The sequence below is a fragment of the Lynx canadensis genome, chromosome A1, assembly GCF_007474595.2.
Source record: "Lynx canadensis isolate LIC74 chromosome A1, mLynCan4.pri.v2, whole genome shotgun sequence".
Lineage (NCBI taxonomy): Eukaryota > Metazoa > Chordata > Mammalia > Carnivora > Felidae > Lynx > Lynx canadensis.
Window position 1 is genome coordinate 133712234 of NC_044303.2, and position 26996 is coordinate 133739229.

Here is a 26996-nt window from a genome sequence, read left to right on the forward strand (position 1 = left end):
AAACTAATTTTTTTTCAGTCAGTAGATATTAAATATGCAGCATGCTGACTTCTCAGGCAAGACATCTTCCATGTCTGTCTTCTTCATGCAGGACACCAGAAACTCCAGTATGTCTCAGTTCGTGAGAAGATAGAGAGAGACCCATAAGGGTCATGCCAGCAGCCAGAGGATGAAACTTAGGTGGGGCGCATCTGGGAAGAATTACAAATCATTCCTTTAATCCAAAGGTGATCAAATCTTAGTGTGTATCAGAATCACCTGGAGGGATTATTATAACACACATTGCTGGGCTCCACCTGCAGAAGGCTCCACCTTGTTATGTAGTAGGTCTTGGGTGGGACCCAAGAATTTGAAGTTCCAACGAGTTCCCAGGTAGTACTCATGCTGGTCTGGAAAACACACTTGGACAACTACTGCCTTCATCATTTGGTGACTAGCTTTCTGGAAAATCAGCGTATGGAAGCCTGACAATTCTCCAACTTCACTTCATCTTAGTTTTCTCTTATTCTAAACCTTAGTCCATAAAGACCTTTCTTGCCTGAATCCAAGAAGACAACAACTTGGACGAGAATTCTCAGTACCTTCATTCTCAGTTCTAAAAAAATTGTCAGTTTTTTTCAGGGTTTCTTTAAGCTCTCAGACATCTTGGTTTGTAGGTGGTAGAAAGCAGTGATTCACTGACGAATCAAGGCATTGAGCAGTTTGAGTAAATCTCTGTAATCTCACGGTAAGGACTTGACTAATTAGGCAGAGCTCTGCCCTATGAGCCCACAGGAATGAGTCCACTGTCAGATGGACATTGTTATCCTAAATTATTCCAGAACAAGATTGGACAATAGGACTCCCATGCTTGTCATAATTTGGGTAAAATTTCCCAAAAGCCGCAAAACGTTTACAAGGTTTAATTAATCCATTAGAAAATTCAGTTATCTTACAGATGTTTTATCCACATGACTTTAAAGGGTCAGCTGCGTAAAATTTTCAATATCACCAAATGTTTTTGCGACAGGAAAACAAAGCTTCACTTAAAATGTTTTAAGAACCTAGATTTTTCTCTATGCCTAATCACTCTTCTGGTCAATAAATTCCACTTTCCGTGATCAAATGTCACTGTTGCAATTTAAACTCACTTCTTCTTGTTTCTATTTCGTATAGTGGGGGTGAGCACTACTGTTAATTATCTATTGGTAATTACTCTTAATTTATTTGAAGACAGCTAGTCACTCTTTATCTTTTCCTTTTTCATGCAAAATTACCTCCAACCCTTTAGAAAGCGTACCTCATAGATCCTAATTTCAATCTCCTTAATTTGTTCATAACTGTCCTCTAAACCCTATTTTTCCCAGACCTTTTTTAAAAGCCCAGACCCAGACAGTGAATCCCTGCCTCCCGACAGATGTGCCCTCTTCACATTGGCCCTGAGGAGTGAAGGTTCCTAATCCTGTGATTCCTGCACTCCCTGCCTTGTTGTGCTAAGACTCTATCCCATGCAATGGTCGAGCGTCAGGTTTGAGGATCGTGGTGATGTTGCAGAATTCTGTTTTTTTTTTCCTAGTCATTTATTTTTTTATTTATTTTTTCAATATATGAAGTTTATTGTCAAATTGGTTTCCATACAACACCCAGTGCTCATCCCAAAAGGTGCCCTCCTCAATACCCATCACCCACCCTCCCCTCCCTCCCACCCCCCCCATCAACCCTCAGTTTGTTCTCAGTTTTTAAGAGTCTCTTATGCTTTGGCTCTCTTCCACTCTAACCTCTTTTTTTTTTTCCTTCCCCTCCCCCAGAATTCTGTTTTTAATAAGTATTTTTTAAAAATACTTGAATTCAAAGAATCTTTTGGATTTATACAAATTGGTTCCATTTGCCATTAAGTAAAATTAATATTCATTTCGATTAATGAATGCAAATTTGGTGCATTTTCTTTCCTTTTTTTTTTTTTGCCGTTTATTCATTTTTGAGAGAGAGAGAGATGCTTGTGTGTGAGTAGGAGAGGAACAGAAAGAGAGAGAGAGATAGAGAATCCAAAGCAAGCTCCACACTGTCAGGGGAGAGCCTCATGAAGGACATCAACCCACAAACCATGAGATCATGACCTGAGCTGAATTCAGACACTCAACTGACTGAGCCACCCAGGCACCCCATGTCTGGTGCATTTTTTTGCTGGGTCATTCTGATTTCTTTTAAGGTGTTTTTCATAAACAAAAGTGAAGGCAGCTCTCATGGGTATATGATTTTATATATATATATATATATATATATATATATATATATATATATATTGTGAGAAACCTATTGGTCTAGGCTTTTCTCCTAGGGAAAAATCAAGATATAGGTAACAATTGCATTGTCCTTCATCCTACCCCCTAGTTACACCTCCTAAACCTCCTAGTTACACCAGCACTACCCCCTAGTTACAGCCTCCTCTCTCCAGCAGGTTCTGTGTGTTTCAAATCCATTGACAGCAGTTAACATTCTTCTGTCATTTTCCTGTTGTGAGAGAACAGGATGCAGAGGAGGTTTCTTCTCACAAGTTACACTTAGATCAACATATGGTCTAAAATGCTTACAACGGGTAACTTCATTTCTGCTTACTCATCTTTGGTGCTATTGTTTCCAATTTTTCTTCTTCATGTATGTATATATTTTGCATTTTCAGAATATATTGATATTACTGTTATTTTAAACAATTACTTTTTGAAAAAGGATTTTTTGAAAGAGAAAATAAAATCCTTTCCTTGTATCTGCATATTTACCATTTCTGGCTCTTTCTATTCCTTTATGCATTTCCATCTGCTATCATCTTCCTTCTGCCTGAACAACTTCCTGTAGCATTGCTTATAATTCGTGTTGGCTGGCAGGGAGCTCTGTTTGTCTGAAATATCTTTAGTTTGCCTTCAGATTTGAGGGTGTCTCATGGGTAACAAATTTTAGATTGCTGCTTTGTTCCTTTCATACTTTAAAGGATGACTTTCCATTGTCTTCCGACTTGCATAGATTCTGACCAGAAGCTTGCTAAAAACTCTTCCTCTTCCTCTTTACATACAATATCTTTTTCCTCTGATTTAAAAATGCATTTCTTTCTCACTGGCTTTAGCAACTTGATTACAATGTGCCTTTCTTTGTGCTTATTCTGCTCTAATTCATTGAGCTTCTTGAGTCTGAGTTTCTAGATTTTATCCGATTTGGGATTTTTTTTCCATTTTTTCTTTTAGTATTTTTTGTTCCCTCTCCCCTTTTTGTCTGAGACTCCAACTGCACATAAATTAGCCCCCTTGACAGCGTCTTGTGTGTCACAGCCGCTGTCTTTGTGTTCTTCCAGTTAGCTTTCTGTTTCATTTTGGTTATTTTATTCATAATCACTGAACTTTCCTCTTCAGTGTCTAGTCTTCTATTAATCACATGCAATGTATTTTTCATTTCACGTGTTTTTTTTTCTCCTTGAGTCTTTGGATCTTTTTTATATGTTCCTTTTTGTCCCCCATATCATGGTCATAATTTCCTTTACCTTCTTAAACATATGTAGAGTTTTACAACAGCTGTTCTAATGGGTTTTTTGTTTGTTTTTGTTTTTTTTTTTTTAGATTCTTGTCTGCTACTTCACTCTCTGTGTCATTTCTGTGTCTGTTTCTGTTGATTGAATTCTCTCCTGGCTTTAGGTCTTATTTTCTTATTTCTTTGTATGCCTGCTAATTGGTTAATGGATGCTAGATGTTGGTGAATTTTGCATTACTGATGGCTGGATTTTGTGGTATTCCTCCAAATAGTGTTGGATTTTGTTTTGGCGCCCAATTACGTTACTTGGAATTAGTTCAAAGCTTTAGAGAGTCTTCCTTTTAAATTTTATTAGGGTAAGTCCAGAACAGCTTTTAGTATAGGCTGAAGGATATCTGAGGATTCTACTGTTATGTCTTATAGGTTATGACCACTTTCCATTTTTGCCCTGTGTGAACTCTAGAAACTATTTTTCTTCCTTCTTCCTGATGGTTATTTCCCTGAATTCATGTAGTTTCTGCTCAGACATGCACAAATTAGTCCTTAGCCAAAGACTCAAGGGGAACCCTCAGATTCTGTGAGCTTTATCTTTGTGCATATAGTTCTCTGTCTCCTAAATTCTTACTGCCTTGATTTCCCAAACTGTTCTTTCTGTACCTTCACCTTGTGGAGACACTGGACTCGTTTGATTTCCCCTTTGTGCCCTGCAGCCTGGAAGTACTTCCTGGCAGTAAGTAAAACAGTTGTTTACCTGACCTTGTTTGTTTCCCTTCTGTTAGAAATCACAGTCCCTTGATATTTATTGTTTAATGCCTGCGTGGTAAGCAGCTTCTAGGGTGGCCCTCAATAATCTCCACCTTCTGGTATCATATTTTGTGCATCCCCCTTCTCATAGGTATGGGCTGGATCTGGATCTAGTGTCCAACCAATAGGATGTGATAAGTATGACAGAATGCCCCTTCTGTGATCACAGAAAGCTACAGAAGACTATGACTTCCTTCTAGCTGGCAGGCTGTCTCTTGCTTGCTTTGATGAAGCCTACATGGCAAAGAACTGAGGACAGCCTCTTGCCAGCAGCCAGAGAAATGGAGGCCCTAAGTCCACTTGTCCACAAGGAACTGAATCCTGCCGGCAAGCACATGAGCAAGCTTTGAAGTGGATCCTTCTTCCACTCTAGCATTCAGAAAAGGCCACAGCACTGGCCAATACCTCAGCTGTAGCCTGAAGAGATACCCTGAGCTAGAGGCTCATTCTTGGTGTTAGTATTGTGGTAATTTGGTAATAGTTAAACCATGACTGGATTCCTGAAACACAAAAACTGTGGGATAATAAATGTGTAGTTTTATAAAGCTGGCACATTTGGGGGATAGCTGCTCAGCCATAAATAACTAATATAGTCTGAAAATCATTGTTTCACATATACTGTTTTTGTTCTGCCTTTTAAGGCAGGAAGATAAATTAGGTCTTTGTTACTTCATTATGCTCAGAAAGAAGTACAGATTATTCAAATGAGAATCTCTAGAAGTGTGACCTAGACATCAATAGCACATAAAACTTTTCAAGTGAATATTCCATTACTCAGTATTTACCCAAAGAATATGAAAACACTAATTAATTCCAGAAGCTATAATGCACCCCCTAAATTTACTGCAGCATTATCTACAATAGCCAACTCACGGAAGTAGCCTGTGTCCATCAATCCATGAATGGATAAAGAAGATATGGTGTATATATACAATGGAATATTACTCAGCCACAAAAAGAATGAAATCTTGCCATGTTCAGCAACACAGATGCATCTAGACAGTATAACGCTAAGTGAAATAAGTCAGTCAGGGAAAGACAAATACTGTACGGTTTCATTCATATGTAGAATTTAAGAAACAAAGCAAACTAACAGAGAAAAAACCAGACAAACCAAAAGATAGACTCTTAACTGTAGAGAACAAACTGATGGTTACCAGAGGGAAAGTATGTGGGGGGGGGGGCAGGAAATTCATGAAATAGGTGAATAAAGAGCACACTGTGATGGGACACTGAGTAATATACAGAATTTTTGAGTTACTGTATTTATTATACATCAGAAACTATACTGTAATTAAAATTTAAAAAAGGAAAAAACTTCCAGGTAATTCCAGTATACAGCCAACTATGAAAGCCACTGTCTTAGATTAGTAATTTTTACCTTTTAATGTTCATGTGAATCACTTGAGGATCTTGTTAAAATCAAGTGTTTGATTTAGTAGAAATGGAATGGAACCTGGGATTCTGCCTTTGCACCAAACTCCCAGATCATGCTCCTGGTTTGTGGACTACACTTAGAATAGTAAGGACTTAGATTATTGGGTGCCTTCTGTTTATTCCATCTATGGAGAAACTTGGAACAAATTTCTAGTATCTGTACCAAAGAATATTTGAGTAGCTCTACCCTCCTGTTTAAAAACACCCCTCTTCAGGGGCACCTGGGTGGCTCAGTTGGTTAAGCATCTGACTTCAGCTCAGGTCATTATCATACAGTTTGTGAGTTCAAGCCCCGCATTGGGCTCTGTGCTGACAGCTCAGAGCCTGGAGTCTGCTTCGGATTCTGTGTCTCCCTCTCTCTCTCTGCCCCTCCCCCACTTGTGCTCTGTCTCTCTCTCTCTCTCTCAAAAATAAATAAATGTTTAAAAAAAACCCTCTTCTTTAGCTGATGTCTCATTCATAAATTCATTAATTCAACAGATATTTATTTTATATTTCTTGTATGGCAACTGCTTTGCTAGATGAATGAGACACAGCACCCTTCTTCTCCCCCCACCCCACCCCAGCTCCCTTGCAATCTGAAGCATTCTGTTTAGTGGAAGAAGTAGATAGGTGAGAAGGTATATGACAAAGCAGGTTCATAAGGGCATAGATAGAAGCACAAATTAATTACAAATTCTCTTTTAGGGTGCAGAGTTCAGGAAGACTTCTAAAAGAGGTGATATTTGAAATTTGGAGTTATGAGTGGCCTTCCATCCCTGTATGTACGTTGGGCAGCAGCTTTTGAGAGAGCGAATCCTAAAACATTTACCCCTTCCTCCTTTCTCTGCTTGAGAGCCTTTATCTTGGTATCCCTTGCTCTCATGCAAATTGGGTTCCTAGTGGTCCATGCTGAAGTCCACACCCTGAGAGAGGCATGCAGATTAAGTCCCTTCTGTAGCCCTCACTGTCTTTACCCTCTTTATTTAAGCAAACAAATTTAAGAAATATCTTTATTTTTTCCTCAAGTCAGTTTTATTATGGAAAAGTTTCAACTGCCAAAAACTACCATGTTTCATTTTTATCTCTACTCATTTCTCAGAAGGTGGGATGAGGTGTGGAGTGGATAGACAATGACATGTTTCACATTTATTTTATCCCATAGCTGAGTTCCTGACTTTTCCCTCTAGGGGAATTCCTTGTTGTAAAACTTCTTTCAATGCTCTCCTGAAATATTTCTGATTAACTAATGAAAATAACAGATGAATTTAACTATGTAGAAAACAAGGCAAAAATTTCTAAGCTTCATTCAGATGGGATCATAAGAGATTATTCGTTTATTTTTTGGAATAACCGGTGCAGTCTAGGCTTATGAACTGAAAAACAACAGAGTTTTTCCCCTTGAGGTGGAAAGATCAGTCCCTCAATATTTCTCCACAATTAAAAAAAATTTTCTTAATGTTTATTTATTTTTGAGAGAGAGAAACAGAATGTGAGGAGGGGAGAGGCAGAGAGAGAGAGGGAGACACGGAATCCGAAGCAGGCTTCAGGCTCTGAGCTGTCAACACAGAGCCTGATGCTAGGCTCAAACTCGTGAACTGAGAGATCATGATCTGAGCCAAAGTCAGATGCCACATAGGAGCCCCCACAATTTTTCAATAAATACTGGAGAGAAGAGCAAGACACCATCCTCCTCATAGAACATGAGGCCCTTTGCCATTATTTTGTATTTGAGTCTACATCAAACTCAGCATCTCCATTAAAGGTATGGCTAAGGAGACAAGAGAGCTGGTAAGTGGTCCAGCAGATTCCTTATGCCCACTCACATATTATAAGAGTATTGGAATCATAGAACCAAATAAGAAGCATCCAGGTTTGGCAGATTTATTTTTACCTAGCTGTATGCAGTCACTGGTTGACCCTCCTAAAGTCTAAAGAAAGATTACAAGTGAATAATTGCTGTTTGATGTCCATAACCCTGATTGTGATCATGATAAAGAGAATAAGTAGGGCAGTGTATCAGTTAGCGTTTGCTGTGTAACAAACCACTTCACAACTTAGTGACTTAAAGCAATAAACATTTATAATTTCTCACTACCCTGTGGTGGTTTTCTGTTTGTTTGTTTGTTTGTTTGTTTGTTTTGTTCTTTCCTTTGGGTTTTATGGGCCACTTCTTACTTAGGTCAGCTTAGCTGAGGCTGGGTAATTTAGGCTGGTGTTGGTCAGATGTCTGAATGATTTAGGAGTGGCTGGGATAGAGCCTCTGTCCATTAGGCCTCTTATCCTCCAGAAGGCTAGCTTGGGCTTGTTCATACAGAAGAGTTCCCAGAGTACAGTAAGAGATGTAAACTCCAAAATGCAAGCAGTTTTCAAGCTTCTGCTTGCATCACATTTGCTAATGACCTATTTGCTAGTTACATGGCCACGCCCTGATTCAAACAATGAAGAAATAAATCCACCCTTGATGGGAAGAACAGCAAAGTCCTATTGAAAAGGGCATGCATATAAGGAATTATAATGTATCTAAGGCAGGCACATCTTCTCCTGTTTTCAACACCCTGGTTGAATCATCCCATGCCTCAGTTAGTCCAGGCAGCCATGTAAGTACAAACTGGCCACTAATGGTAACTTTCATAGTTACTTGCTCTTAATCTCCAACCATATACCACTAGGCTTCTTTTGCACCTCTTGTCTTTTGGCAGAAACATCTAACGTCTCTGGCCTCTGCATTAGGCTGGGAAGCCCATCTACGACATAGTCATCAAATGAACCATTCATTAGTGTGTAGGCTAATCCCTAGTTTACGTATCACTGCTCTTGAATTTTTTCATGACCTCTTCAGGTGGATGTAGATGAATTCTTTGCTCTATGGTCTCAGATCTTATTGTTCATAATTCTAGGTTGCCCTGTGATGTCACATAGAAACCTTTTATCTATCACTCCCATTGAGCCATAACGGAAAGGCATCTTGTCACATTCATCTTGGTATTCCTGGTGCTTAGCCCAGGGTCTGGCTCACAGTAGGCATCCAGTAATTGTTGACTGAATATATGATACACAGCCTAAATAAGCTGTACTCGGGGAGTTTATGATTTGGTTGGAAAGACAATACATTTAACAGAAATCAAAATAGATTTCTCTCATGCTGGAAGAAAGGCCTGGGAAACATGTAGAGAATAATATAAATTATTTGCTGTAAGAATCAAGAGAAGGGGAAAAAATAGTGCCTGATTCAGTTTGTAGCCTCTTAGCCACCTTAACCCATTCCTTTCCCAACATTAATTTTTGTCTTGCTCTACCACCAGATCTCATCTGTCATCATTTTCCATGGCTCTGGAAACAGCCACTTTGTGTCCTCATCCCCACCCCAAACAAGTTACTTAATCTCTGAAAGTCTCAGTTTCCTCATCTGTTTTCTGAGGATCTGAGAGGATTGAATAAGTTAGGACACCTAAAATCCCTTGGCATGGTGCTCAATAAATGACAGTTTTATTAATGTTCATAATATTGTTACTACATTTCCATCTCTGGTCCTGCTTCTGTTAGGCCTTGCTCTTCCCTTCCTTGACTATTAAAATCACCTTCTCAAGACTTTCCCCTAATTCATCCTGTAACTTTCTCTGATTGTCTTCTCTCTCTTTTTTTTAAGACTTTATTTATTTTGATAGAGAAAAGGAGAGAGAGGAGAGAGAGAATGAGTAGGGGAGGGGCAGAGGGAGAAGAAGAGAGAGAATCTCAAGCATTCTCCATGCCCAGCATAGAGCCTCCTGCAGGGCTCAATCTCAAGACCATGAGATCATGACGTAAACTGAAATCAAAAGTCACATGCTTAAACGACTGAGCCACCCATGTGCCTGTCTTATTATCTTTTCTAAAGGATATATCTGACCCCTTCTTTTATATGCTTTGAAACTGTTTTCCCTTCCCTTTGCCTAAAGAATCAAGTTCAGACTTCTCAGCTTTCCTCCAGCAATACTAGACAATTTTCAGTTCTTTGAATATGCCCTGCTATCTTTTTTTTTTTTTTTAAAGCTTTGACATAGAGAACAATCACAAAGAGCGTGTACTTGAGAGTGTGAAACTTAGAATTTTTTTTTTCAACGTTTATTTATTTTTGGGACAGAGAGAGACAGAGCATGAACGGGGGAGGGGCAGAGAGAGAGGGAGACACAGAATCGGAAACAGGCTCCAGGCTCTGAGCCATCAGCCCATAGCCCGACGCGGGGCTCGAACTCACGGACCGCGAGATCGTGACCTGGCTGAAGTCGGACGCTCAACCGACTGCGCCACCCAGGCGCCCCTGCCCTGCTATCTTAAACACCCTTGCTTCGCACAGAGGCAGATTTGCAATGACGACATGAGGCTTATGCTCCAGCCTCTTGTTTGCACAAGTACCTTCCAAAGCTTGGAATGTTCTTCAGGCTTCGGGGAGGAAGGAGCCGCCTAGCTAGGAGCCTGAGCCAAGGAGTACTGTTGTATCAGAGGGTGGTAGTACTGGGACCACAGTAAGAGCCAGCGTGCTACTCCCCCCCCCCCCCCCCCCCCCCCCCGCCACGTCTCCATCTGCCCAGACCTCAGTGACAGTTTGCCCCTGGCAACCTCACTGCGCCTCTACCTTCTCTGTCTTTGACCCCCTGGAGAAGACCTGGACTATGAGCCACTCCACTCTGCTTGCGGGGCATTATGACTCAAGCTCCTCCTTGCATTCCTACCCCAAACCCAGGGTCACCATCAGGGAATGGGGAGCCTCTCAGGCTTTCCTCTGGTTGAGCATGAAGCCATAAAGCAAGTTACAGATGTGGCATGACTGATAACAAAGTTATGAAACCAAAAGAAACTTCTAAAACCATTAGAAACAAAAAACAGATGTCCCTCACTCATACCACAGGAAAGATTGAATTGTCTTCCCAGTCTGTCTGCAGAAAATATAAAATCAGTCAGACTAGGGGGCCAAAATATAGGGGGGAAAGTATCATAGAAGTGGGTTAGGCAGTTAATTCAGGAATAATAATAACAGCAATAGAACCACATGAATTTGTGATGTTCATGGTATTTAGCAGCTTTTGAAAATTTGAAATTTTATCTACTTTTATATTTGTGAAGTTGCTTTCCTTCTTAATAGAGAACCCAAAATGCATTATTAACTTTAGCTCCCATAAACGGAATCTGCCCCTATAGCACACATGGGTTCCTTGTTTATAAGGTACTTATTTTTTCTGAAGATACAATTCAAATGTTGTCACCTGATATCCCCTTTCCTGCACTATCACTGAACCTTGTACATGTACCATTCCTGCTATACATGCACATTCATCAAAAGTCGTTTATTCTCTCCACTTCTTCAAAGCTGGGAGGCTTCTTTGACCCAGGTTTGTGTTCCCTACGCCTAATGCTGTGTCTGTCACATAATTGCTTCATCAACGTTGAATACATGAATGAATGAATGAATAGCTGGATAGACTGGACAGGGAGTGGACATAATCACAAGGAGTTTCACAAACATCTGGAATTTGTGTGATAGATGATTACCATTTAATTTTGAAGTGAAGTATGAACATTCTAGATAGTGATGTCAGCATAAACACAAGACTTATCGGGGGTGGGGAGGGTGGCAGGAAGAAGGGATGACAATAAGGATCTTTCTGGGATGCTGGAAATGTTCTGTCTTGAGTATAGTGTTGGCTACCTGAGTCTGTACATGTGCTATCATGTGTTAACATGTGTCAACTGCATATCAAAAGAAAGAAATTTTATGAAATGATAATTTTTAAAATGAAATTTGCTAAGGCCAGACACAACTGGGTATTTGTGACAGACAATAAGGAAATTAATTTGATTCAAGTAAGTATTAAGCTTTATTATTTACATAATCCAATTTTTAAAATAGAATGAAGCAAATGATTTATATTGGGAAATGGTGGGAGAGAAAACTGAACAGGCACAATGATCGGGCCTTAAGTCAGGACTGATATCTAACTTTGATCCACTATGTAGCAGAAAGACATGCAGGTTAGGAAATCAATCAGAGATCACAATGAGCTTAGATAACAGAGATGCCATTAGCAATACAGTGAGAGTCAGAGAGCAGACACAGATTGAAGGCAAGAGCTGACAAGAATTTAAAAAGTTTTTGGATGTAGGGAATGGAGAGACAGTCAAAGAAAACTTTAAGCTTTCGGATGTGCAGAGGAGCAATGAGACTGCTCTTGGGAAACATGGTAGGATTGAAATAGAAGGTGGTTTGTGAGAAGAAGAGAAGGAAGCTGGATGGGGCACCTGGGTGATTCAGTAGGTTGAGTGACTCTTGCTCTTGGCTCAGGTCATGATGTCATGATTCATGAGATGGATGGAGCCCCGCTTCGGTCTTTGTGCTGATACCATGGAGCCTGCTTGGGATTCTGTCTCTCCCTCTCTTTCTGTCCCTTTCCCGCTCATTCTCTCTCTCTCTCTCTCTCTCTCTCTCTCTCAAAATAAATAAATAAATAACCTTAAAATAAATTTAAAAAAGCAAGTCATTCAAGACAGTTCCTTTCTCACTGGAGTACTTATTATGTGCTGGGCTGTGTGCTCAGCACCTCACCTGCCCCACACCTCCTTTAATTCTTCTCAGTAATCCCATGAGGCCCATCCTCTTGTTATCCTCATGTTGGAAATAAGGAAATTGATGCTCAGAGAACTTAAGTAATTTGCCCAAAGTTATAGCTCAAGTTTTTTTATTTTAATTTTTAAATTTACTTCTTTATTTCGAGGTGAGGGGTTGCAGAAAGAGAATCCCAAACAGGCTCTGACCTGTCAGGGCTCCAACTCATGAACCGTGAGATTATGACCTGAGCTAAAGTCAGATGCTTAACCAACTGAGCCACCCAGACACGCTTTAAACTCTTTTTTTTTTTTTAAATTGAAGTGTAGTTGATGTATGGTATTAGATTAGTTTCAGGTGTACAAGAGAGTGATTCGACATTTAAATATATTATGAAATGATCACCATAGTAGGTGTAGTTACCATCTGTCACCATACAAAGTTATGACAACCATATTGACTATACTCCTTATGCTGTACTTTACATACTTGTGACTTTTATAACTGGAAGTTCGTACCTCTTAATCCCCTTCACTTATTTCATCCATCATCCCACCCACCACCCATTCTAGAAACTACCAGTTTGTTCTCAGTATTTATAAATCTCTCTTTTGTTCTCTTTGCTCATTGTGGTTTCTAGATTCCACGCATAAGTGAAATCATGCAGTATTCATCTTTCTCTGATTTATTTCCCTTAGCATAATATTATCTAGTTCTATCTATGTTGTTGCAAATGTCAGAATTTCATTCTTTTTTAATGGCTGAATAGTATTCTGTGTGTATTTGTTTATTGATGGACACTTAGGTTGTTTCTGTATTTTGGCTATTATAAACAATGCTATAAGAAACATGAGGGTGCATATATCTTTTCAAATGAGTATTTTTTGTTCTCTTCAGATGAACATCCTGAAGTGGAACTGCTGGGTCATATGGCATTTCTACTTAATTTTTTTGAGGACCCTCCACACTGTTTTGCATATTTGCTATACTAATTTACATTTCCACCAACAGTGCACCAGGCTTTTTCTTTTCTTGACATCCTCCCCAGCACTTGTTATTTCTTATCTTTTTGATACTAGCCATTCTGACAGGTGTGAGGTGGTATCTCATATTTAGTTTTGAATACATTTTCCTCATATTTAGTGATGGTGAGCATCTTTGCATATGTCTGTTGACTCTCTGTATGTCTTTGGAGTGTCTTTTTACATCCTCTGGCCATTTGTTCATCAGATTGATTATTGGTGTTGAGTTGTATAAATTGTTCATGTATTCTGGATACTAACCTCTTATTGGATTTATCATTTGCAAATATATTCTCCCATTCAGTAGATGGCCTTTTTGTTTTGTTGATGCTTTTCTTTGCTATGGAAAAGGTTTTCAGTTGGATGTTCCCATTTGTTTATTTTTGCTTTTGTTGCCCTTGCCTGAAGAGGCAGATCCAAAAAGAGTTCTTTGAACTCTTGGAGCCTCTGGATGGCTCAGTCAGTTAAGCATACAACTTTGGCTCAGGTCATGATCTCATGGTTTGTGGGTTCCAGCGTCACATCGGGCTCTGTGCTGACAGCTCAGAGCCTGGAGCCTGCTTTGGATTCTGTGTCTCCCTCTCTCTCTGACCCTCCCCCGTTCATTCTCTGTCTCTCTCAAAAATAAATAAACATTTTTTTTAATTAAAAAAAAAGAGTTCTTTAAACTCTTAAAGTTGACTAGTACTTCTTACCTCTCTCCAATAACCTAAAACTACTTTTAGGTCCTATTTGTTTAAAAGTATTATTAAGAAAAAAATGTCTAACGTGGTATACAATGCTTAACAGCATTACTATTACATTACATTACAATTTCAAGTGGCTCTTGTTTACTCTTGTTACTCCATTTTGTACCAACCTTGCTTAGTTTAATGAAGTAGTTTTTATTGTCTTTTATACACACGGTGCATGGTGGAGTCTTTTCGCTGGAACCCAGGTGCTTACAATTTAAATCTTTCTAGAACTGTTTGCATCTCTGTCAAAAGGATCCATTTCCCAGAGTTCTCTGTCGTTGGCTCTTTGGAGATGGAATGCACATTCTGTGCGAAGTATGAATGTGCACTCTTTCTCTCTGGCCCAGGTAGGCTAACCAAAACTATGTCTTGCTTGGCTTCATTTCTCTCGGTATGTGGCTTTCTGTCTTTGCCAAAGCCAAGGATGAGTGAAGCAGTGAGTCACATGAATGATCATTAATGTTTTCTTGACACATTGGAAGGGAACTCACACATGCTTATGTTTCTTTTAGCTGATCCTTCTTACATAAAGCAAGAGATCAGGGCAAAAGGATGTGAATCACTTGGAAATGATGAACAGTGGCCTCTGGCCAAGAAAGGGGTATGTCAGGTGTGTGGTTTTTCCAAACCTAAAATATTTGCTTTCAATGCACTTAGCAGGGTTGTAATTGTAGGGTGTTAAACTCTTAGAAGTGTCATGTCTACCCAGCACTCCACTTGATGATAATAATAAAAAAAATAACAGCTTTATTGATATATAATTTACATACTTACAAAGTGTGTTATCATTATCACTAATTTAGCCAGTAGTTGTCACTTTCCATTCCTTCTTCCTCCAGCCCTGGCAACCACTAATCTACTTTTTGTCTCCATGGTTTTGCCGACTCTAGATATTTCATATAAACGGAATCATATGATATGTGTTTTTTTGTGACTGGCTTCTTTTCCTTAGCATATTGTTTTCATGTTGTAGCCTGTATCAGTAGTGCATTATTGTTTATGACAGAATAACATTCCATTGTATGGCCATACCATCTTTTGTTCATTCATTCATTCATTGATGGACATTGAGTTGTTTCCACTTTTTAGCTATTAAGAATAATGCTTCAATGAATACTCGTGTACAAGGTTTTGTGTGGAAATTCTCCTGGATGTAGACCCAAGAGTGGTATTGTTGGGTAATATGGTATCTCTGTTCAGCTGTTTGAGAAACTGGATGTATCATTTTACATTCCTACCAACAGTGTGTGAGGGCTCCAATATCTTTACATCCTTACCAGCCCTTGTTATTATTTGTCTTTTTTATTATGGTCATTCAGTAGTTGTGGAGTAGCACCTCATTATGGTTTTTAATTTTATCATGGTAAAATATACATAACATAAAATATACCGTTCTAACCATTTTTAAGTATACAGTTCAGTGGCATTAAATGCATTCACAATGTCAAGCGACCATCGTCATGGTTCATTTTCAGAACTTTTTCATCATCCCAAACAGAAACTACCCACTAAATAATAACTAATCACTTCCCTCTGTCCCTTCATCATAGTTTTTATTTTTGTTTTCCTAACAGCTAATGTTTTCCTAATGGTTGATCATCCTTTCATATGCTTATTGGCCATTTGTGTATCTTCTTTGGAGATATGTCTGTACAAATCCTTTACTCATTTGTAAGTTGGGTTATTTGTCTTTTTATTGTCAAGTTATAAGAACTCTCTTATATATTCTGGGTACAAGTCCACAAGATATATGATTTGCAATATTTTCTCTGGGCTGTCTTTTGCTTTCTTGGTGGAGAAACCACAAAAGTTTTAAATTTTGAAGAAGTCTCATTTACCTATTTTTTCTTTTGTTGCTTGTGCTTTTGGTGTGGTAGCACAGAAATCATTGCCTAATCCAAGGTCACAAAAATCTACCCTTGCGTTTTCTTCTAAGAGTTGTATAGTTTTAATTCTTACATATAGACCTATGATCCCTTTTTAGTTAATTTTTGTTTATAGTGTGAAATAGAAATCTGAGTTTATTGTTATATGTGAATATCCAGTTGTCCCGGTACCATTTGTTGAAGGCCATTCTTTCCCTTATTGAATTGTCTGACACCATTATAAAAAGTTAATTGATTATAAATGGACTTTCACAATGATTCCATTGATCTACATTCATGTTCTGCCAGGACCACACTGTCTTGATCATTGCAGCTTTGTAGTAAATGCTTAAATTGGGAAATGTGAGTCATTCAACTTTGTCCTTTTTCAAAATTGATTTGACTCTTCTGGGTTTCTTGCATTTTCACATGAATTTTATCATCAGTTTGTTAATTTCTGCAAAAAAAAAGTCAGCTGGGATTTTGATATGGATTACATTGGATCTATAGATCATTGTATGTAGTATTACCATCTTAATAATAATATGTCTTTAGATTCATGAAGGTGGGGTATCTTTTCATTTACACAGGTCTTCTTTAGTTTTTTCAGCATTATTTTATAGTTTTCAGCATAGAAATATTGTACTTCTTTTGTTACACTTATTATGAAATATTTCTTTCTCTTTGATGCTATTATAAATGTCATTGTGATCTTAATTTCATTTTTGGATTGTTCTCTGCTAGTGTAAAGAACTATAGTACCCCACCTGCCCTCTTATCTGAAGTTTCATTTTCTGCAGTCAACAGTACTCCAGAAGCAGGTGTTTCTCCTTCTGACCTATCACCAGAAGGTCAGTAGTAATGTGACACTACATCACAATGCTTTTGTCGTTCACCTCACTTCAACTAATCATGTGGGCATTTTATCATTTCACATCATCACAAGAGGAGTGTCGTACAATGTTTTGAGAGAGGCCACATTCACATCATTTTTAGTAAGCTGTATTGTTATAATTGTTCTATTTTGTTATTGTTGCTATTCTCTTACTGTGGCTAATTTATACACTTTATATGTATAGCAAAAAACAGCATATGTAGGGTTTGGTATTATCTGCAGTTTCAGGCATCCACCTGGAATGTATCCCTCTCAGATAAGGGAGGACTAGTGTACAATTAATTTTTTGAATACTGATATTGCACCCTGCAACCTTGCTGAGCTTATTTATTCTGACAGCATTTTTGGCAGATTCTTGAGGATTTTTTATGTATAAGATCAAGTCATCTACCAATAGAAACAGATCTACTTCTTTTCCAGTCAGGCTGCCTTTTATTTCTTTTTCTTAAATAATTTCACTAGCTCAATGAGTGTTTCAAATCCAATTCAAGAAGATTCAAAAGAATTTAGAATTTCTTTTGCCAGAAGAGGAAAAGATCAGGAAGGGCAAGACCAAGAATATCTAGGAACCTACTGTCTTGCTAATAAATCTATTTGTTGATCTTCCTATTTCCTCATTTCCCACTTAAGCCATTTCTTCTCTGACCTCCCCATTTAGGAAGCAAAGTATATTTGAGGCAGGGGACTTTTATCTTTTCTTTTAAAATGTGTGTTATTGGAGGGGTGTCTGGCTGGCTCAGTTGGTTAAGCATCTGACTCTTGATCTCAGCTCAGGTCCTGATCTCAGTGTTGTGAGTTCAAGCCCTGTGTTGGGCTCCATGCCCAGTACAGAGCCTACAAGAAGGAAGAAAGGAAGGAAGGAAGGAAGGAAGGAAGGAAGGAAGGAAGGAAGGAAGGAGAGAAGGAAGGAAGGAAGGAAGGGAGGAAGGAAGGAAGGAAAGACAGAAAGAAAGAGAGAGAGGAAAGAGAGAGAGAAAGAAAGGGAGAAAGAGAGAAAGAAAGAGAGGGAGGGATGGAGAAAGGGAGGAGGGGAGGCAAGAGGGAGGGAGGGAGAGAGAAAGAAAGAAAGAAAGACAAAAATGTGTGTTTTTGAATATTACCCATATCCTGGTGACCAGCATTCGTTCAGTTCTCTTTTACCCCCTATCTCCTGTCTTAACCTAAACCACCATACCGGATACAAAAGACAAGAAAATGTAAAATTTAAACAGTAGAAACCAATGACCTTGGTTGGGTTGCTTTTCATTTATATGCCTGGACTGGAATCCCCAACCATCAGAATAATGAATATCAGTTTTTCATTTTTGGGTTTCTCACCCTGATTTGGGATATCTCATTTTTTATTTATATTTATTCCCATCTATGTCAACGTTAGGAAATAAACATCCCAACTTGGAGGCTATGTTTACAATTGGGCCTCTTCCACACATACATTATTTAGCCTCCTCATTACCTGGCCAACGTAGAGGATTTAAAGCATCAACATAAATCTGATTTTAATTTTCTCCCAATAAGAGCTGAAAAATATGTCTAATTATAAGGATGCTGTAGAGTACAATGGGAGAATCCTCAATTCTTGCTAATAACCCTGACAAGTCTGAAATACTGTGTTATTTTTGGAATCACTATATTGCACTTTGAGCTAGTTTTCAGGGAAGGAGCTATACAATAAAGGCAAGAATCACCTGCTACAAGGGCAGTCCTGGGTTCTGGTTCTTCTGCACTTAGCTAGCTGCGTAGCCTTGGCTAAGGTAAGTCACTTGAGATCTCCAGGCCTGAAATGAAGGGATTAGACTCAAGAATCCCTGCAAGCTCTGACATCCTGTGAACCTTTGATTCACGTGTGCTGCACGCAAGCCGAGTACCATGTCATTTCAAGAGGTACGTGACTTTCAGAAAGCGGAGTGTGCATGTGGTGTGATCACAGCTGGCAGGGCAGCAGAGGCTCTTGAAGGAGGGCACATCTTGGGTTTGATTTTAAGTCTGTACCTACAAGTCTGTACAGGCTTTACCTTCAAAGACCACAGAGGAGGGAGTGACCATATGACAAGATGTCATGAAGTACGTTCTACATGAGAATTGTTTTTTCCAGATAATTATTGTTTTTAATTTTTAATGTTTATTTATTTTTGAGAGGGGGGGAGGGAGAGAGAGGGAGATAGAGGATTCGAAGCAGGACCAGTGATGACACTATAGTCTGGTGCTGGCCTCAAACTCGCAAACTGTGAGATCATGACCTGAGCCAAAGCTGGACACTTAATCAACTGAACCACTTGGGTGCCCCCCTTTCCAGATAATTCTTAAGAACACAGTTCATCTAAGCAGAAGGCATTGTAAACTTAAAATTTCCTGAATATTTCTGGCATACAGCCTAGAGATCTTCTCACTGATGTTCCTCAGTCTAATGACCACTCTGAAGTAGGAGCTGATGGGCCAGGTGAGGGTCGCAAGGAAGGGACCGTAGCTATGGGCTTAGAACTCCTGCTTACTGTTAGGTAATTGCACATCCCCATTTGCCCAGGACTGTCTGTTACCCCAGATAAATTATTATCTGTTACCCCAGATAAATTATTAATAGGGCCCTTTTCCTCTCTAAATTCCCCTGGTTTAGATAATAAATTATATAATCACCATAAGAGGATATTTATTCCTAGGTCCATTTGCTCATGCGGGTTTTTTAGTAGTAAAACAATTTAAATGTTATTCAATTAAGTTCCTCACTTGTTTCATTTTCTTGCCTTAATAGCCATATTAGCTTCCATTTATTCACGCAGCACACACTGAGCCAAGATTTTATGTAGGAAATCTTATCCACAGCATCTCAGTAGAGGGAGAATTATTCACCCTCATTACAAATGAGGAAACTGAGGCTCTGAGAGGAAAAGCAGCAGATCCAGGATTTGAACCAAGGTCTATTGGCATCAGAAGTCTTTTGTCATTGTGCCTCTGTGAGTTCAAACGAAAGAATATTTTTAACTTCAAGAAATGAAAATGGTCTCATTTTATTTATTTATTTACTTACTTTTTTTAGTACTATAAAATCCATTTTATAGTACTAAATCCAGGGACCTACATGGCTCAGTCAGTTAAACTTCTGACTCTTGATTTCCACTCAGTTCATGGATCTCATAGTCGTGGGATCAAGCCCACACTGTTCCACGCTGAATGTGGAACCTGCTTGAGACTCTCTCTCTCTCTCTCTCCCTCCCTCTGCCCCTACCCTTCTTCCACATATGCGTGCTCTCTCTCTCTCAAAAAAAACCCAAAAAACCCAAGTTAGTTAGATTTATAAGTGAGTTTTGTCACATTTTAAGGAACACATGGTTTCAGTTTTATATAAATTGTCCCACATGATAGTAAGGATGAAAAGCTCTCTAATTTCTGTTATAATCTTGATAACATACCTTCCACGACATGGCTGTTTTTCTACCTCTAGAGGTGCAGTTTGTTCTCTTGGTTCTCATATCAGTTTCTTGGGGGTTCAGAATGATTTGATATTTATCTAGCTGTTCGAGGGACAAGGCAAGCCTCGGATCTCCCTACTCCTCTACCATCTTAGCTCCTTCTCCTTCACTTGCAATTTTAGATTCAGAATGGTGATAATAAAATGAATGAAGCACTGCTAGGAATTTACCCAAGGGATACAGGAGTGCTGATGCATAGGGGCACTTGTACCCCAATGTTTATAGCAGCACTTTCAACAATAGCCAAATTGTGGAAAGAGACTAAATGTTCATGAACTGATGAATGGATAAAGAAGTTGTGGTTTATATATACAATGGAATACTACTTGGCAATGACGAAGAATGAAATATGGCCTTTTGTAGCAACGTGGATGGAACTGGAGAGTGTTATGCTAAGTGAAATAAGTCATACAAAGAAAGACAGATACCATATGTTTTCACTCTTATGTGGATCCTGAGAAACTTAACAGAAGACCAAGGGGGCGGGCAGGGGGGAAAAAGTTACAGAGAGGGAAGGAGGCAAACCATAAGAGACTCTTAAAAACTGAGAATAAACTGAGGGTTGATAGGGGATGAGGGAGAGGGGAAAGTGGGTGATGGGCACTGAGGAGGGCACCTGTTGGGATGAGCACTGGATGTTGTGTGGAAACCAATTTGACAATAAATTTCATATTAAAAAAAAAAAAGAATGAAGCACTTCAAATCCTGGCAACAACACTCATTGCGTATTCTCTCTGTTCCTCAGTCTCCCCTTCAGGAAAATGGGGCTGTTAATAGTTCCTACCCCATACAGGTATTGTCAGGATTAAGAGCTAATACATGTAAAGTGCTTAGAACAATGCCTGGCACCGTGAAATCTCTCAATACAAGTTAGTGATTCCATCACCATCATCATCATTATCACCATCATCATTGATAATTGAATGTCTTCGCTATTACAATTTCATTAAGTACAAAATATGTAAGAATTTTATGTTTTTACTGTGTAAACGTATGTTTTCCCTCTCCTTATGAGCTGATTTATCCTTCTTCGAAAAACTAAAGGGGTCTGTGAAAGTTATAGTCTTCCGATGAAGAATTGGTAGTTAACTATTGACTTGATTCAGCATCATAACGACTGAAAAACCTGAAAAGTCATTGAGAATCATGTAGAAAAAGATTTTCAAGTTGTTCTACTTTTTAAGTAATCTCTCTGCTCAACATGGGACTTAACTCATGACCCAGAGATCAAGAGTCGCAGGCACTATTGACTTGAGCCAGCAAGGCGCCCTGAAAAAATTTTAAAGTTAAAAATAACTTTTTCCTTATTACCCAGATGAATAACATGTTCATTGTTATATAGATTCTTTGTGTGTATTTTTTTCATATGTAGGTATACATATACGTATCAATGGAAATGAGATTAAACCAAAATAGTTTTTCAGTCTTTTCCCACTTTGCGGGGTATTTTTAACCACTTTCTGTTTCAATAGTACTCATTCCATTTCCAACTATTTTTGGCAGCAGAACTAATTTTCCAAAAGAAACTGATAAAATTGAAGCTTTTGATGTTGAAGCAGGAATGTGAGACCCAGGGCCCCACCTACTTAGGCTCCCATTGGCTTTTATCCTTTCCCACCCTTTACCCAATCACCCCTGAGGCACCACCAAGGAATCCTGAGGCTGTGCCATAATATATTTAACCAGTATCTCTTCGTTTAGATTATTTCCAACTTTTTCCTGTTATAAAACACACTGCAGTGAACATCTTTGTAGCTCATCTTGGCACATATGCTTATTTATATATGTATTTTCTTCGGGCGTTTTTTAGAAGCAGGAATTCTGGGTCAAAGGATATATGTATTTTAAATCAAATTTTTAATCACTATTGCACAAACTGTCTTTTAGAAAGTCTGTACAAATTAACAGGCTAACCATGGGTATTTTCATAAAAAGGAAAATCCAAGGAAAATCAATGTATTGATTAATGGCAAAATCAGAAAATTTACAACCCATGCCAGGTATCTTTAAATTAGTACAGGAAATTAGTACAGGAAGGAAGAAACCTCCCACTCCCAAAAGGATTTCGTTCTTAAATGCTTACAGAGAACTTAAAAGCAAAGGCCCTACCCTTATTTTATAGTGAAAATAAAAAATGGGGAAAATTTTGCTCATTCCTATGAACTGGGCTTAGGACAGTTTTAACACAGCAAACACTCTTAAAGTAGGAATCCAAAAGAGCCAAGTAGCCTGAACATCGCTGGCATTTCTATGGACATTGCTGGTAAGACCAGATACATCCTGACCATATCATGTAACTTCACCCAGCTTGATGATCATACATGATACTTACTGGGTCCTGAGCCCAGGAAGTGGTCTCACTTCAATGTAAGGGAGAGTCCTTGAAAAAGCCATCTAGGACTCCTTCCATAAAATCACTTTTGGCTACCTGAAGGTGCTGTCTTTCTTCTAGTCATCTGCCACATCATCAGCCCTTTAACCCTGAAATGCTATGGTGTTGGTGAAGTCACACTGGATGGGGACAGCAGCCTTGGGTGGTGTAGCCTTAAAGCATCATCTCATTCAAGTTGGGTAAAATTTTGGCTTGGGGCACCTGGATGGCTTCATCATTTAAGCATATTACTCTTGGTTTTGGCTCAGGTCATGATCCCAGGGTTGTGGGATTGAGCCCTGTTTGGGGTCCTGTGCTGGGTGTGGAGACTGCTTAAGATTCTGACTCTCTCTATCTTTACACCTCTCCCCTGCTCTCTCTCAAAAAAAAAAAAAAAAAAAAAAAAAAAAAAAAAAAAAAAGAAGAGATTGGAGATTGGCTTAATTTCTCCAGGAGATTCTTAAATTTGTTTGTTTGTTTGTTTGCATTGACTATCTTTAAAAACCAGTGAAATCTCTTATAGATCTCTCTGCAGAGAGAAACTAACTTGTTGAAAAAGTTGGTATGGGGTACCTTGGGTACATAGCAGTGCTATACTTTTATTTGATTCCTCTTGTTACAGTAGGTTACTAAGAGTCCTTGTATTAGCATTGTGCAAAAATTTGGAAAGTATTTTTAATTAAACCAAGTGAAAGTCTTGCCATAGATAATTTCCTAGGTATAAATGATCCTTTGGTTTCTCTTATGTCATTGCTGTAAAAGACGCCCACCTCCAGGCCCCATACTGCGCCTGGTCGGGGGTACTAAACCAACTGCCTTTCTGAAGACTCAAGGAACATCACATCAACTTGACTCTGCTCTCCTAGAGTGTCAGCCCTGGCTGCACACTGGAGTCTCTTGGAGAACTTTGCATACAGATACCTGGATCCAGTCCCAGATCTTCTGACATAGTTGGCCTGGGATAGAGCTGGGCATGGGATTATTTTAGGGGCTCCCTAGATAATTCTCATGTGCAGCCAGGATTGAGAATCCAGACTTCTCTGATTTCATAGGTTTGTCTAAGAGTTGGATTGAATGTAAGTCAGTTGGATGAAGCTGGGAAAAAGAAAAAGAAAGAGATTGGAGGAGAAATAATTTCTCTATTTTAAGAATATCTGTTTCAGGGGCACCTGGGTGGCGCAGTCGGCTAGGCGTCCGACTTCAGCCAGGTCACGATCTCGCGGTCCGTGAGTTCGAGCCCCGCGTCAGGCTCTGGGCTGATGGCTCAGAGCCTGGAGCCTGTTTCCTATTCTGTGCCTCCCTCTCTCTCTGCCCCTCCCCCGTTCATGCTCTGTCTCTCTCTGTCCCAAAAATAAATAAACGTTGAAAAAAAATTAAAAAAAAAAAAAAAGAATATCTGTTTTGCTCTCCTAAAATAAATACTGGGGCAAGATCAGGGTTCTTTGTCATCATCAACTTAACTCCCCTGGAGGGAGGTTGAACATCAGGGCAAAGACATGGGCAGTGTGGGAGGAGGTCATTTGAAATTAGTTATCAGTTTAACATAAGTAACGCCTTCTTACGGCATCATTGCTATATGGCCAGAGTGGGTAGAACTTGGAAATCATTCCAAGCTAAATTCTTGGTAATTCAGAAGAAGGCCTTTATCCTCTGAATCAAGCGCTTAATGATTTAATTTGTCTTGGATCTCATTGTGGAGCTCATTACTAAATCCATCAGGACCCAGAGGGTGTCAGAATGATTTAGCAGTCTTATAAATTTCTCTATATTCTCTGGTAATTCTCATCGTATGTTAAATGCTGCAGAATGGCAGGAAGATGTAACTTATCAAAATGACTGGGGATGACTTTGAAAACATCTTTTTTTTTTTTTCCTAGAGGAGAAAAGAGCTGTGGAAAAAAAATCTTTAAATCCCCAAATTAATATTTAACTAAGTTAGCAGTGAACCTGTTCTCATTCAAGCCCTTGATTGCTTTGTTAGAAGTAATTGCTTATCTCAGTTTGAGAAGCTTGGTTGAAGGAGGTTACTCCCTTTCATGTCCTATTCATATAAACTTTTTTGTTAAGTATTTTAAATGCACTTTAGCTCTTAAAATTTTGTGAATTAGATAGGAACCTACAGAAGGGAAGAGGTATGCTTTTTTTTTTTTTACATCAATATATTACTCCTATTAAAAATAACATTCCCACTAATGTCAAATGGTCTTTTGGTACCTAATGATCTTGACAAGAACAAATACAACTGTGCAGACTTGGAATTGGGAGAGAATATGGTCATTTATCTGTGGTGCTGTGGGAGAGGCATTTTCCTTTTCAATTTTCTCCCTCCATTTTCTTATTACAATTACTGTTTGGGTTCATTATGACAACTTCCATCATTATGACTTTCCCAGCTCACAAGCTGGAGAAAGATTAATGGTAGAAGAAAATACAGTCTTTGGCAATAGAGCTACAGCTAGCTGTTAATATAACAGAAGTACATGAAATCCATTTATAAGATTTATGCTTGTAATGGAGAAAGTGGTATAAGGTCTACCTTATGTTAAGATATAGAACCAGAACTATTGACAGAAAGCATGTACATTTCATGCATTCATTCACTCATTCATTCAACAGATCTTCAGCATCAGTCATCTGTGCATGTCACACGCTAAGATAGAAACAAACCCTAATAAGACCCAGTCTGAAAGGGATGTGAGGTGAGGAGGATGCACGGGGTCAGGGGGAGGCAGGGAGAGAGGGTTTTGCCCCTTACATGGTTTTGCCCATTCTGAAGGTTAGAATTTTGATTCTCATTATCTGGCAGGAATCCTTGGATCTAGGTCTATATTAATAGACCTAGATGTTGTTTAACACAAAGCTTAGTTGAGAATAACTCAATCTATAAATGAGACTGTGTACTAATTCATCCTATAGTACACAAGGAATAAAGACCCTACGGTGAGTCCAATAGGAGTCTCTAATTCCTTCTCACCAAAGAAATTGGTAATCCTTTTATAATTTTCGCGACAGAAGAGTTCTGGTCCAGACTGGGCTATTTTCTTCTAATGTAGATGTGTATCTATGTGGTATCTTTTTTTTTTCCTTAAATTTTTTTTTTTCAACATTTATTTATTTTTGGGACAGAGAGAGACAGAGCATGAACGGGGGAGGGGCAGAGAGAGAGGGAGACACAGAATCGGAAACAGGCTCCAGGCTCTGAGCCGTCAGCCCAGAGCTTGACGCGGGGCTCGAACTCACAGACCGCGAGATCGTGACCTGGCTGAAGTCGGACGCTTAACCGACTGCGCCACCCGGGCGCCCCTATGTGGTATCTTTTTGTGACGAGTTTGAAGGTGCTGCAGGTCTCTTATTAGTAGCCCCAGAGAGTTAGTAGATGTTGTTTCTTCACCTTGGGAGGGAGTGCTCTGGGCCTTGTTTACAAGAGCTCTCCACATGTTCCCTCTGTGGGATTTTCTTTCTCAGCCCTATGGTTTTGGGTGGGGCATTTAAAAAAAGCTTTGAAGCAGAAGAGTCATATCCTACTTTTAGGTCTCACTGTAAATGCCTATGTCATTGCTCAGCGATGGGGAGTTGGGGACAACTGTTGTGCAACGGCATTTAACACCTTCCCCGGTGGAAATACTTTGGGAGTAAGCTCAGAGATGTTGCCCTTAAATCACTTCTTGCTCAGTCTCATGTAGGTTATAGTCATTTCCAGCTGGGCCCTGGAAATGCAACAATAAACAGCAGCATCCCTGTCCCCAAGGATCTCACAGTCCAGTGAGGAAATCAGACAATTGTATAAGTGTGTGATCAGTGCTGTGATAGAGGTATGCAGGTGGTGGTGGGCTACTGTGGGATCACAGAGAAAGGTTACTTAATCCTGAAAAGCTAAAAACATTAAAAATTATGTTAAACAGCACAATTGTAAGAAAGTTGATCATTCCAAAATGATCTTTCTCCAAGATTTTATAGTTCTAGTTTAAAATATAAAACTGGTCAATCTTGTACTATGTTTGTTGAGGTCATATCTTGTTATCATTCAATTTCATTAACTCTTAAATGTGAGGTGTATTAGGAGGTAGTCAGGAATGATTTCCTACAAGAATCCTATTAAGGCAGGGGCTTAAGGAAAAAAGGACAGTAAACCAGAAAAAAACAAGAAGTGGATAGGAAATGTTCTCTGCAAAGGAAGCAGTGCTCACAAAGGCCAGGAGAGAAGAGGTGATGGGTCAGCAAAGTTGGGTCAGTGCTTCCCATGTGGCATTGGGGAAGGTAGCTTAGGGCAGAAAAAGAATGAGACTGGAAAGGGGAGCAGTGTGTGATTATGGAGAGCCTTAAGTGCTGAGTAAGGGGTTCAGAGTTTAT